At 41.7% G+C, this 15146-nt stretch overlaps 1 protein-coding gene across 6 annotated transcripts in view; it reads left to right on the top strand.

Moving 5' to 3' along the window:
- NOF1 (U3 small nucleolar RNA-associated protein) overlaps nt 1–15146 on the top strand; it is a 114912-nt gene that overhangs the window by 84336 nt on the left and 15430 nt on the right. The gene's annotated exons all lie outside the window — the stretch shown is intronic.

The raw sequence follows: 15146 nt of genomic DNA, 5'->3' as shown, positions 1-15146 counted from the left end.
TCTTACAAATGCTCTTAATTATGGGTGAAGAGGAAGAGAGAAAGAGACCCTGAGTAATTATGCCATGAATATAACGAATGATCTGGTGAACTGCAGTCAAGTGAGGTTGACAGGGAGCAGAGACAAACTGACTTACAACTTGAATAGCATGAGAAATACCAGTCGAGTCATAGTGAGATAATATGAGACCCCACAAGTTGTCTATATAGAGTGGCATTTGGAAGTAATGGGCGTTATGATTTGGACAACTTAGCATTTAGCTCTAAAGGAGTACCAACATGCTTGACATCTGTTATATTATCTAGTTTGACAAGATCAGTGGCATATTTTTGCTAACGCACGAAATATCCGCAAGCATTATGATGTACTTCCAAACCCAAGAAATAAGAGGACCCAAATCCTTCATGTGAAAGGCGTTATGAACAAGAGACTTCAGCTCATGAATTCCCTCATCATCATTCCCAGTCAACAACATATCATCAACATATAATAAAAGGATTGTAACACCCTTAGGTCTCTTACAGACAAGGAGTGAGTAGTCAAAGGAGCTCTAACTATATCCTGCCACAACAATAACATCCTAGAATCTTTCAAAACCATGCTCAAGGAGGTTGCTTCAATCCGTATAAGGACTTCTTTAACCTACAAATTGGAGGACCATTGCAATATCCATGAGGGGGGGGTCATATAAACATTCTCCTTCAATTGATCATGAATAAAGCCATTCTTCACATTAATAAATGGACCAAGATTGAACGACAAACAGAGCTAATAGGACATGGACCGTGGTAATTTTAGCAACTGGAGCAAACGTCTCATAAATAATTCCATACTCCTACTTGTATCCCTAAGCAACTAATTGAGCCTAATACCGGTTAAGAGAGCTAATTGGCTTCAATTTAATAATATAAAACCAATCCCAACAATAGAAACATTTGGAGGGGTAGCACAAGGTCCTAGGTGTCATTCTCATGTAAAGCATGAATATCTGCATCCATGGCCTCTTTCTAGGGTAGACTATTAATGGCTTGTTGGTATGAACAAGGAATATCTGTGGAGGATAAGACAACAAAGAAACAACTATGATTTTGTTGAGCAAAAAGAAGAAGAAGAAGAAGAAGGAAGGAAGGAAGAAGAAGAAGAAGAAGAAGAAGAGAGAAGAGGCTGTGGACTTAAGGCCTCAAAAAACTGTTTCATGTGAGTGAAGCATTTTTATTTATACTATACTGGCCGTACAACACAAGAGGTCTACAAAAATTACAAAAATACCCCTACAGGCACTGAACTTGTTACAGTACATACAATACATCTGTCAACACTCCCCCTCAAGTTGGGGCATTGATATCAATCATGCCCAACTTGTCACAGAGATCATGGTGTCTGGAATGGTTTAGCCCTTTTGTAAAGATGTCTGCTAGTTGGTTTTCAGAGCTGATGTATGGAGTGCATACTTCGCCTGTGATGATTTTCTCTCTGATAATGTGCTTGTCAACTTCAATGTGCTTTGTTCTATCATATAGTACCGGGTTAGCAGCGATACTTATAGCTGCCTTGTTGTCACAGAGTAGAATCATGGGTTTATCCATTGGAAAACCCAACTCTCCCAATAGATTCTTTATCTACATACCTTCGGCTACTCTTGTGTGCCATTGCACGGTTTGCTTCTTACTCCTCCAAGTAACCCTCCTACAAAGGTGCAGTAACCACTAGTAGACCTTCTATCACTTTGAGATCCAGCCCAATCCGCATCTGTGTAAATTTCAACTCTCAAATGTCCATGTTTCTGGAATAATAAGCCAGCACTCGGGAACTTCTTAAGATACCGTAGTATTTTCTCCGCTGCTTTAAGATGGGTGGACCTAGGTGCATGCATGAACTGGCTGAGGACACCAACAGCATATGCTATTTCTGGACGAGTCATAGAGAGGTACAACAATCTCCCTACAAGCCTCTGAAATTGTTTCACATCCTTAAGAGGTTCACCTTGGCTGTCACTTAACTTATGGTTGGGGTTAATGGGAGAGTCAGCTGGCTTAACCCCAATCTTTCCAGTGTCCTTAAGTAAGTCTAGGACATATTTCCTTTGGGAGATGAAGATACCCTTTATTGATCGGGCAACATCAATTCCAAGGAAGTATTTGGTAGGTCCTAGATCTTTCACTTTGAACTGAGTGGCAAGGAAGCCTTTCAAACTTTGAATTTCATCCATCCAGTCACCAGTAACAATTATGTCATCCACATATACTATTAGGGCAGCCATTTTACCTTCTCCCCTTTTTACAAACAGTGTGTGATCTGACTGACATTGTTTGTATCTCCACTGCTGAACTGCAGTATGAAATCTATTGAACCAAGCTCATGGTGATTGTTTCAGCCCATATAAAGACTTCTTTAACTTGCACACTTTCTCTTCATTTCCTTGAGCTAGAAAACCAGGGGGTTGAACCATATAAACTTCCTCTTCAAGGTCACCATTCAACAAGGCATTCTTGATGTCGAGTTGTAGATCCCAATTCAGATTGGCAGCAAGAGAGAAAAGTACTCTAATAGAGTTTATTTTGGCAACAGGGGCAAAGGTTTTTGCATAATCAACTCCATATACTTGGGTAAAACCCTTTGCCACTAAACGAGCTTTATACCTCTCCACGGTTCCATCAACCCCATGCTTAACAGTGAACACCAATTTACATCCAACTGGATCCTTTCGTTTAGGGAGATCAATAAGTTCCCATGTGCCATTCTTATGAAGAGCATCAATTTCTTCCTTCATGGCATTTGTCCATTCTGGTACTGAGAGAGCTTCTGCCACATTCTTGGGAATAGGGATACTGTTAATGGAGGTAAGGATGACACAAAATGAAGGTGAGATGTTCTCATAGGAAACAAAGTTGGAAATGGGGTGTTTAGTGGTGCACGACCTAACACCTTTCCTGTGGGCAATAGGAAGGTCAAGATCATTAGCAACAGGGAGGTCAGGACCATCATTGGGAGTCAAGTTACCTGAGTGAGTATGATCTTTCTCCGAGGAATTTGATGGCACTTCAGGTACAACTTCTGGATTTTCCACAACTCTTGAACCTGGTTGGCCTTTACGACGACTAGAAAAAACACGGAAAGGTGGAGGATCAGAATGAGAAGGGGAAGGAGGAGAAGGATTAGGAAGAGGAGGAAGCTGAACCAGTTTCTCCTCATGTCTACACTCCCCCTGAGGAGAAACAGGAAAGAAGGGCTCATCTTCAAAGAAGGTAACATCCATGGAGACACAGAATCTCCGAGAAACAGGATCAAAACAACGGTACCCTTTCTGAGAGAATGAGTAGCCAAGAAATATGCACGGGATAGCACGAGAGTCCAATTTCCCTTGAGTGGGAGATAGGTTTTGGACAAAGCACCGACAACCAAAAACACGAGGAGGGATAGAAAGAAGAAGGGCTTTAGGAAAGAGAAGCTGATGTGGGGCTTTGTACTCTAACCAACGAGAGGGCATTCGATTGATGAGGTATGTAGAACAAAGGACAACCTCAAGCCAAAATCGTTTGGGAACATTCATGTGGAGTAGTGTAGACCTCGTGTCACTTCAAGGAGGTGTCGGTTCTTCCGTTCAGCCACACCATTTTGTTGTGGCGTGCGGGCACAAGAGCTCCGATGAAGTGAGCCATGTGAAGTAAAGAACTCCGTGAGGTCACTATGAAAAAACTCTTTTGCATTGTTTGACTGAAATATTTGAATCTCGGTCTGAAATTGGGTGAAGACCATCTGCTGAAAATCTTGGATAATTTTTGGTACTTCCTCAAGGGTTCGCATTGGATATGCCCAAGTGTATTTGGAATAATCGTCAATGAAGGTAATGAAGTACTTGTAGCCACTCTCAGAAGGTAAAGTAACAGGGCCGCATACATCAGAATGCACAATGTGAAAAGGAAATTCAGATTACTGACACGTTTGACAAGAAAAATTATAAACAAACATTGACTTACATAGTTTTGGAAAACAACTTTCAAGGACTCGAAGGACAAATGACCTAGACGACAATGCCACAAATACATTTTACTCTTTCTGAACTAACTCATAGACTCTATAACATGAAGGCCAGCCGTATTCTCTAGCATGTAGAGTTCATCAACCATGTCCCCTACCAATCGTCCTCCCCGAGGCCAGATCCTGAATAACACAATAGGAAGGGAAAAAAGTCACTGAACAGTTTAAGGAATTTGTAACACTACTGACTGAGAACAAATTCATAGGGAATTTTGGAACATGAAGAACATCAGAAAGAGTAAGGCCGAGGGGAAGAGAGAGAATTCCTTGACCAGCTATGGAAGTGTATGATCCATCAGCTAGTCTCACTTTATCTCTTCTAGAAAGAGGGTGATAAGTTTGAAAGTAAGAGGACATACCAGTCATGTGTTTTGACGCTCCAGAATCAATGATCCGTGGAGAGTCAAGGTTGTGAGAAGCAACATGGAAAGTTGTGGCAGGATTACCTGATGCGGATGCAAAAGAGGTGGTGGGAGGAGCATCCACCTAGCAAATTGCTCTACCACAAAGCTCCAAATGGTCACGGAAGGAGTTTACAATATCCTCCCTTGGGTCAGATCCAGAGTAGCTATGTTGGCCATGTGGTATTTGAGTCACAGTAGAAGTGGATGGTTGATTCTCTCGAGTAACCATGCTGGCCATTTGGTGTTTCTTGGTACCTTGTTGCCCGGGCCATCTAATTACATCTGAGCCTTACTTCTTAGGTAGATCCTGAACCCACTTTGGTTTCCCATGGAGATCCCAACAAGTATTTTTGGTGTGTCGGGGCTTCTGACAATTAGTGCACCACAATTTTGCCTTATCTTCTGCTTTCTTCTAGAGATCTCCTCTCTTGGAAGAAGGTCCACCACTAGTAGAGGTACCCCCCTTTGCCGCCAACACAATTGCATCCCCTTCGTTGTTGTTCATCAAGTTTCTCTTGCTCTCTTTAGATTGGACAAGAGCATAGACCTCCTGAATTGAAGGAAGATCCTTAGAACTTAGAATTTCTACTCTAATGGATTCATAGATAGGATTGAGACCATGTAAAAAGGCAAACACTCTTTGCTGTGAGACAAGTTTCTTGTACAATTTTGCATCTTCATCACACTTCCAATCAATATTCTGGTAATGGTCCAACTCCTTCCAAACAGTGGTCAAGTCAGAGTAATAAACTGATAAACTTCTCTCCCCCTATTGTCAAGTAGATGAAGCTGCTTGCAGTTGATAAATCTTGGCATAGTGTCAAAGTTCAGAATATGTGGATTTTGCCTGTTCCCAGATCTCATTTGCAATTTCAGCCCACATGAAGTTCTTCCTTATTTGCGGTTGCATGGAGATCAAAAGCCATGACATAACCATACTATTCTCCTGATCCCATCTATCATGTTCTGCATTTCCAGATGGTGGTTCTTTGATCATTCCATTTATGTAGCCTATTTTTCCCCTTGCAGTTATGTATAACTTGATCCCTCTTGACCACTCTAGGTAATTTAATCCATCAAGAGGAACAACAGTCATAGGGAAGGATAGGTCACTACTCCCACTCATTCCATTTAGCATTGTGGAGATTCCGGATGTAGCTGAATCTTCACTATTCATGATTCTAGGTTTAAAAGTACACAAAACCAAAGGCACACTGCCTTACAGAGCTGCTATAGTCCACAACTAGGCACTTGCTGATTTTTGGTTTCACAGAGAACCAAGCACAAACACTGCAGTTGTAGTACTAGTTTGTATGACCTACACATTGTAGGAGTCCACGGAACAATATACGAACACTGCACTTGCAGTGTAACCAGGCCTGAATGACCTACAGTTTTACAACTTTCATGAAGCTCTCTCAGTAGGAACAGCAATACAAGTGGTGGTTCACCACACCTAATTGGCTAATATGCACTTTCCACGGCAGCCGAATAGTCACGTAGGGTTTAGGGTTCATCAACAGTCCCTTAGAGAGCTGAATAGAGCAACACACAATCGGAGGAGGGGAAAAAAATAGCCGAACAGTCCCTACTTAGATTTTAGGACTTCAACAGTCCATCGAAATAGTGCAAGAAGAGAACCATAAACAGAGAAACTTCAGTTCAGTACCTAGGTCATCCGAACTGATAGGCAGTACACTCATGGACCCAATCTTCTCTGGAGGCCAGAACCCTTCTTCGTACATCTGGGATGGTTTTCTACAGTCTTCTTAGCCGAGCAACTCCAGTCACCAACACCTGGGTTGGAGGATGAAGAAGAAAAAACTTGTAGCAGAACCCTTTTCTGCGCTAGGAAGTTGAATAGTTAGCTTTCTTGTAGCAGAACCCTACTCGGCAGTAGAGACTAACCGCAACACTAGAGAATGCTTCCTCTTCCTTGTCTTCGAGCATCAGGACTATAGCTTCTACGCAATAGTGGAGAGAGATCTCAGTTGGTTGTTTTCCAGGCCTAGTCGGTTCCGCTCTGATACCATGTTGAGCAAAAAGAAGAAGAAGAAGAAGAAAGGAAGGAAGGAAGAAGAAGAAGAAGAAGAGAGAAGAGGCTGCGGACTTAAGGCCTCAAAAGAACTGCTTCATGCGAGTGAAGCATTTGTATTTATACTATACTTGCCGTACAACACAAGAGGTCTACAAAAATTACAAAAATACCCATGTGGGCACTAAACCTGTGTACAATACATACAATACATCTGTCAACAGATTTGAAGGAAAACCATAGGTTCAGGTGGTCGAGAAATATGAGTAGAACAAAGAGAAATGGAGGAATTAGTATCTGAGGAAGGAACATCACTTACTAGAGGAGCAAATGAATGATGATCGAGACCAGGAGGAAGGGGGTCTAGAGCGTGTTTTTTTTTTGATCATTAACACTTTCATTAATTCATCAATAGAAGATTTACAAAAGGAAGACAAACACGCTTATCTTCCAAGAGCAACAAAGAACCTCAAGAAAAGGAAAAAAAAGAAAAAGAAAAGAAAGAAAGAAAGAAAGAAAGAAAACACATTACAGTTACAGCTTGGCCCAAAAAAGTGAGTCCCTTTCTGCCCCATGTTTAGCTAAACCGTTAGCTAGGGAATTAGCCGATCTTTTAACCCAACGTATCTTAACTTCCATCTCCCGCACCAGCCACTTGAATTTCCTCCTCTCATTATTGTACTTCCATAAACCATTGTGATCTTTAAGCAGCCACCCTATCACCACCTCTGAATCCCCTTCAATTAAGAGTTTCTTGATGTCCAACTCCTTAGCTTTTTGGACTCCTTACAGAACTGCAAAGATCTCAGCTCTAAGGGATTCACCCACTCCAATTGGGCCTGAGAACATGGCAGAAATGACCCCATTTTCATCCCTAAAAACACCCCCAATCCCTGATTGTCCCGGATTTCCCCTGCTACACCCATCAAAGTTTAATTTCACAAAACCACTAGGTGGAGGGGTCTAAGCCACACACATTACTGACTTAGTTTGTGTGCAACTTGCAATTTCACCCGACTTCCTCAACAAGTCATCCACAGTGTAATATGTGAAAAGCTCCAAAGATTTCAGCCACTATACCGCCCTAATATGAATGATAGCCCTAACTGAGAATATCCTGGAGTTTCTTTCTTCCCAAAGTGTCCAACACACTGCAGCCTTTTAGTCCTCTCCACATTGTCCTTCCCCCTTTTATCCGCCACCTGAAAAAAAAAGGGGAAAAAAGGCCTTGCAAGTCTGATGGGGGGTTCCAACTACAACCAAAAAGGGACAAAGCCCATTCCCAAATTAATCTCGCAAAATGGCAAGACACCAGTAGGTGAAAACCAGTCTCCCCATCCGCTTTACAAAGAACACACCACTGAGGTGACAAACAAGTATTGGGTCTCTTCTTTTGGAGTAAATCACCAGTGTTGATTCTTTCCAGATGGGCTTCCCAACAAAAACTACCAACCCTAGGAGGTATTGCTCTGCACTAAACCTCATCAATAGGAAAAGGAAGGAAGGTAGGACTGGTGGACTGACTTAAGACTTTGAAGAAAGAAGCACAAGAAAAAATGCCATTAGGTGTCCAAATTCTAGAATCCGCCCTAGTGGGGTCTAAGACAACGTTATCAAGAATTGCAATGAGGCTCAAAATAGTGTCAAAGTCTGAGTCCCTCAAATCCCTTCTTGGACCCAAGTTCCACCCAATCCCAGAAATGGAAGAGGACGGGGTGGTAAAAGATGAGATTGGCTCATTTTTCAAATCAGAAAGACCAAACAAAGAAGGAAACTGATCCTTTAGAGGGGCATTCCCCACCCAGGTTTGTTCCCAAAATTTTATGGAGTTACCGGAATTCAAATCATACCTGATATTAGGGGAGAAAACTGGTAGCAGGGCATGAATGGCTTTCCAAGGAGAATTGCTTGTGGTCCTAGCTCTGATTCCAGCGTCCCTTCCATTAAGCTCCAGCCCATGAATACTTGCCACTATTCTAGCCCAAAGCTTCTCCTTCTCCAAGGGGAATTTCCACAACCACTTTCCCAACAGAGTCATATTCCTTCTCCTAATATTCCCAAGCTCCAAACCACCACAAGTCTTACTCTTACAAACTATCTCCCAGCTCACTCTATGATCCCTCTTTTCCTCTCTCGGTTCCCACCGGAAATCTCTCATTAACTTCTCCAATCTATTAGCAACCTTCACTGGGATTTTAAACACCGACAGGAAAAAGATAGGTAAATTAGCAAGCGTGGCCTTAATAAGAGTAATTCTCCCACCAAGAGAGAGGTAGTTCTTTTTCCATGACACCAGTCTTTTTTCGAACCTTTCCACCACCGGGTTCCAAAAGCTCTCTTTCATGGGATTATCTCCTAAAGGCAACCCTAAGTAGTTCAAAGGCCATGTTGGAGCTTGCGAGAGAAGACAAGAAGGTCCTTCATAGTCGGAGAAAGGGAAACATCCTCAAAATCAAAGTTCTTGATGCAGAAGCTGAAGAGTCAGAATTGGAATCTTACGAAATTGTCATTTTGCAATTTTTGTAGGGTCCATTGATAGGGTATAATTTGTCTAGTTATAGTTTGTTTATGTTTAAAATTTCAGAATCATTGCATAAGTAGGATTAGAGTTATTGAGTCTTCTTTGAACTGAAATATGATATGACAGCTTAGTTGAGTCCTACTAGGATTATTGAGTCCAACAGTTTGACTCCTAATACTATTATGAGTCTAGCAGTTTGACTCATAGGATTATTATAAGTTTGGAGTCTATAAATACGTATGGTCATTTTACACAAAGACAATGAAGTATATTGAGTTTTCTTCAGCTTATGTTAGCTATGGTGTGTGATTCCCATGCCCTATAGTGATTCTAGGCACCCTGTGAGTGATTCCAGGTATTTTCTCTCTTATTCCTTCAAGAAGCCATTACAGTCATCAACAGCCATAAAACTCTGATCAAGAAGACCATTCAACATTCTCTAAGGACTATAGAACTGAGCTGGTCCTACATCAGTTCTGCAAAACAAAGGTAAAGGGTGCAGGCAATCTAGCAACTCCAGCAAAGAAATATGACCCAGAAACATAACATTCCGAGAAATATGAATATGATGAATAGAAGGATCATAACATAAAAAATCCTTGTGATCTGGACTATATCCTACAATCCACAACATAGCAGATTGAGTAGACGATTTGGAACGTTCACGAGAGGGAAGATGTACAAAACATAAGCAACCAAAAACATGAAGATTAGATAGGTCAAGAAGATGGCCAAAAAGCTTCTAAAAGGGAGAAGTATTCCCAAGAATGGAGGGAAGACAATTAATCAAATACACAGTTGTACCGGTTGCTTCTACCCAAAATGAAGGTTGTGCGTGAGATTCAATTCCCAAAGTTCTCACAACATTGAGAACATGCCCATTCTTGCACTCAGCTACACCATTCTATTGAGGAGTATTTGGGCAACTTCATTGTGACTAGATCCCACAACTTCACAAATAAGCCTGAAAATCTCCATCCATATATTCTCCCCCTGAATTTGAGCGGAGAGTACTCACATCTGACTTGAACTTAAATTGAATTATGGTGAGAAACAACTTGAGTGTAGGAAACACCTGATTTATGTCATAGAAAGTGGATCCACGTCTATCTGGTGCAATCATCAATAAACAATACAAAGTAGTTGTATCTCAAATGAAAATAAATAGAAACAGTCCAAACATCATTGTGTGATAAAAGGGTGAAGTGGCATGCTCGAATGTGTGATAAAAGGCTGGAACATGACTTTTACTTAAGCAACAAGAAGTACAAGACACATCAAAATTATTAATGGAAGGAATTTTATGCTTAATCAAACCAGAATCAAACAAAAACTTCGGTTTTTCAATATATGGATGACCCATTCATTTATGCTATAAGTCCCAAACATTATTTCTTTGACTCAAAAAAGAACTAGGTGTAGATGAACTAAGATATGCTAGGGATGTTGCTGATTGAGACTTCTTGAACTCCAATACAAATAGACGGCCCAACCTACGCCCCTTCCCTTTCGCCTTCTCAGTGTACCGGTCTTGGATCAAACAACCATCATGAGAAAAAGTAAGAACACTACCCTCATCGACAAGTTGACCAACAGAGACTAGATTAGTAGTGAAAGTTTATGGGACAAATCATTATTACCAATTATGCTTAATTTTTCACCATTGGCACTAACAATGTGTTTATGATGTGTCTCAGTAAGGTGGTTTGGTAAATTAGGATAGGCTCCTATCATATGATTAGTGGCTCTAAAGTCAATAATCCAAACATGTGAAGGGGAAGAGCAATAACTAGAGAACTTACAAGACAAGCCAATAGCAGAAAAGGCAGAAGATATAGTAGATGATACCAATTTCCAAATTTTGTCTTCATCCATGGATGCAGAGGAATCACCGTCAACAAAAGAATTGCTCTTGGTCAAAGTGACATCTAAAGATTGGCCCTCTATTACCCGATATGCACGGGACTAACCTTCCTTTAGCATTCTTAGGTGGTCGAATAGGACAGTCTGGGATAATTTGACAATGTTGTTTGTAGTATGTACAAACATTCTTCTTCTTACAATGGGATGCAACATGGCCAAATCCTTTACATTCATGGCACTGAATCTTAGAGAAATCTTTTCCAATTTGTTTCTTATTTCCATGTGCTATAAATGCAATATCAATTCCAGAATCTACTACTTCTCCATCCAGTCTAGTAGCTGTCAAGAGTCTAGTTTCTTCTCTTAGAAGTTCTCCCATTACTAAATCCAAGTCTGGAAGAGTTCCCCTACTCAAAATATTAGACCTAATTATCTCAAATTCAGGTCTAAGCCTCATGAGAAATTGATATGCCTTTCTTTTTTAAAAATGTTTTTGAAGATATTGAACATATTGAACATGCTTAGGAGGATCTCAAGGGTCAATATGTGCTAATTCATATTCTGCCCATATCCAGAAATCCGGCATACTACTCTCGTATCTTTCTGTCTCCTTGACTAATGGTAAACCTTCTTTAGATAACCATACATTTCATAGGTTGTTTGCATTCTTCGCATAGGTACAGCAATATGGGTCTTGTTAGAGTGAGCCGAATAAGGGTAATTTAGTAATCTTATGTCAGTTAAGTACTTTGCTTATGTGGCTGTTTTATTAGAGTACTCTGCCCCACACTTAAGTGAGGGCAGTTTAGTCTTTGTAAGTGTAATTAGAACCTAATAAACACAAGGGAGTCGACTGAATGAAAGACTAATCAGTTCGACTAAACCCTCCTGTTCTCTCTTTCTCTTGTCTTCTTCCTCATCTTCTTCTTCCTTCACTGGTTCGGACTACTGTAGCTGCTCCAAAACATGGTATCAGAGCCAGGTTTCTGACCTGCTTCCGCTTGCAAAGCATCTCAGCTGTGTTCGTGACACCCTCCTCTTCGTTTCTAGTTGGTTAATGGAGAGAGCTGGTTCGCCCTAGGTCTGAGACATCACAGTTCGTTGCTCTCTGCTGCGCACAGTTTTCTTCATCAAGGAAGGTGATTTCAGCAGTGAATGGTTGGCCGATACTCTCAAAGGAAGGTTGGTTATTTAGTCCTCTTGTGTTGCTGGTATTTCTGGGTAGGAACCCTTCAAGAATCAGTTAGTACTGATTAGAACCTAGAGAACTAGGTTCATTGTTGCCCTAAAAAGGGCTGTGTGTGCAGTAGCCGATGGTGTAGGGCTGCTGTGAGTTGTTGAGTGGTGTTAGGGCTGCTGTAGGTGGCCGAGTGGTGTAAGGTGGAATGCAGTGACCTTGCCAAGCTCCTTGTGGTCGTGTAATGTCCTCTTAAGTGTGTTAAACAAATCTGAACTGGGTGTAGCAGTTTGACTGTGTTGTGGTGCTTGTGATGCGCAATTTTTTTTTATTGAGTGGTTGTAAGAGGGCCTACTGTTGTGTTGTGGTGCTTGTGATGCTTATGTGGGTCGTAGGTGTGTGAAGTCAGCAGTAGTGTAAAGAAGAACAAGTGTGTGCTCCCACTGTTGTGTTTAGGGGCTGCAATAGGTGCTGAAGTATCAAACTGTGAACAACATCAATCAGCTTGTAGCTGAGAAGTAAGGTTAGAGGCAACTGTGAAAGAGTACAATGGCAGCAATAGGAGATGGCTACAATGATCAGAAACCTAATGTGGTAATTTCCTCCGACTACCTAGGGGTACAAATGACCTCAATTAAGCTGAATGGGGAGAACTATGTTCCATGGGCCAAATCAGTGGAAGTGTTTCTCAAGGCAAAGAAGAAAGTAAAGCATGTAAGAGATGAAAAACCATTGGAGGACTCTCCAGGGTTTGATGTTGGGAGCAAGAAGATGCTCAAATCATGACTTGGCTGTGGAATAGTATGGAACCTAAAATTAGTGCCAACTTCATGTTTCTTGATACGGCTAAGGATATATGGGAGCATGCTAAGAAGCTATATTCTGGACAAGATAACACAACAAGAGTGTATCAGCTTTATCAGGAGTATTTTGATATACAACAAGGAACCAAAACACTAGAAGAGTACTATGCCAACATGAAGAATATAAGGAATGAACTCAATGTCTATCACCCCCTTACTCCAGATATTAAAGTTCAGCAACAGCAAAGGGAGCAACTAGATTTACAAGATTTTTAGTGGGGCTGAAGTCGGAATATGAACCAGTTAGAGCCCAAATATTGGGGGGCTCTACTCTTCCTACACTTGAGGAAGTATTCTCAAGGCTTCGTAGAATCTCTTTGGGACAGACAGAGAACTCCACACAGTCTGATAGATCAGCACTTGTGACAGCTCGAGGGGTTGGATATAGTACAAGAGGGGGAGGTCATGCTCCCCGAGGAGGCCGTGGCAGTTCCATGATTAGTCGGGGTGGTCGTGACTCAGGGGGAGGCCGTGGCAGAGGGAAGAATAACTCTACAAGGAAATGCACTCATTGTGGTAGAGAGGGACACACAGTGAATTTCTGTTATGGTCTACATGGCCCTCCCTCTAAATGGGCTAATCATGCTGTAGCGGGTGAGGTTGATATCAGTGACAGTAAACCGGCAGACCGAACTCATCCCACATCTACATCTACCTCTGGGAGGGAAATGGTGAGCGTACCGCGTGATGAGTATGAATGGTTCCTTCAAACTACTTCACAGCATACCACTGCCACACTTGCCCAATCAGGTATTGCTTGCATGTCATCTAAAACCTCTCCCTGGATTATTGACTCTGGAGCCTCAGATCATATGATCGGGACTCCAGGTGTGTTCTCTTCTCTCTCTGAAACCTCTACATCACAAACTGTTACACTTGCCAATGGGTCCTCATCTCCCATATGTGGTGTTGGTAATATTGACATGGCTCCTGTGCCCTTATCATCTGTTTTATATGTCCCTAAGTTTCCATTCAATCTTATGTCTGTTAGTAAAATAACCAAATCTCTTAACTGTTCCGTTACCTTCTTTCCTTCCACCTGTGTTTTTCAGGATCTCAAGACGGGGAAGAAGATTGGTGGGGGGCATGAAGCTGGTGGACTGTACTATCTTGACGGTGGTGGATCTTCAATTGCTCTTCAGACTTCGCTTACTCCTCTACAATGGCATTGCCGACTGGGACATCCATCTCTCAAGGCTCTCAAGATTTTGGTCCCGTCATTGAGTCATTTGTCAGTTTGGGAAACATCGTCGTGTGTCCTTCAGTCCAAGAGTTGAGAGTCGTATATTGAGTCCTTTTTCTTTGGTTCATTTAGATGTTTGGGGTCTAATCAAAATAGAGTGTTATAATGGGTACAAGTATTTTGTCTCCTTTATTGATGATTGTTCAAGAATGACATGGATTTACTTAATGAAAGAAAGAAGTGAATTGTTTTCTATTTTTCAAAAATTCCATGCTGAAATACACACACAATTTGGTGTTCCAATCAAAGTTCTCCGTTCAGATAATGGTCGTGAATACTTTCTTACTTCATTTCAACAGTATTTAGAACAGCATGGCATTATTCATCAGACATCATGTGCATACACCCCTCAACAAAATGGGGTAGCTGAACGGAAGAACCGTCAGCTTCTTGAAACTGCTCGGTCTATTCTTCACCACATGAATGTTCCTAAACGTTTTTGGAGTGATGCTGTACTCACTGCATGTTTTCTCATTAATCGGATGCCCTCCATTCTTCATGGTCGGTCCCCCTTCTCTATCTTGTTTCCCACTTTATCTCCATTCCCATTAATTCCTCGTGTCTTTGGTTGTGTGTGCTTTGTCCACAATCTGAGCCCTGGAATAGACAAGCTAGATGCACGCTCAATTAAATGTGTCTTCCTTGGCTACTCACGGACTCAGAAAGGGTACAAGTGTTATAATCCCATTACTCGGAAGTGCTATGTCTGTCCTGATGTCACCTTTTTTGAGTCAGTCCCCTTCTTCTCAAGTCCTGAAGCACCCTCGTCTCCACCCGCACTTCCTCTTCCTCTCCCTGTCAGTGATCCAGTTCCAGATGTTGTTGTTGGAGTAGACTCATCACCTCATCCCATGCAGATCACCACCGAACGTCCACCAATCCGGCAAGTGTATACACGTCGAACGGCACCAGCCCCTCCTCCAGCTTCTACCTCATCTGTGGATCCTCTCATGGTTCCTATTGTTGAACCCTCAAACCTTGATCTACCCATTGCCTTACGGA

The sequence above is a fragment of the Nelumbo lutea genome, chromosome 8 (genome assembly GCF_056320005.1).
Source record: "Nelumbo lutea isolate HS-2025 chromosome 8, American lotus-T2T, whole genome shotgun sequence".
Taxonomy (NCBI): Eukaryota; Viridiplantae; Streptophyta; class Magnoliopsida; order Proteales; family Nelumbonaceae; genus Nelumbo; species Nelumbo lutea.
Note: the sequence above shows the minus strand (reverse complement) of the source record. Positions and strands in the feature narration are given on the sequence as shown.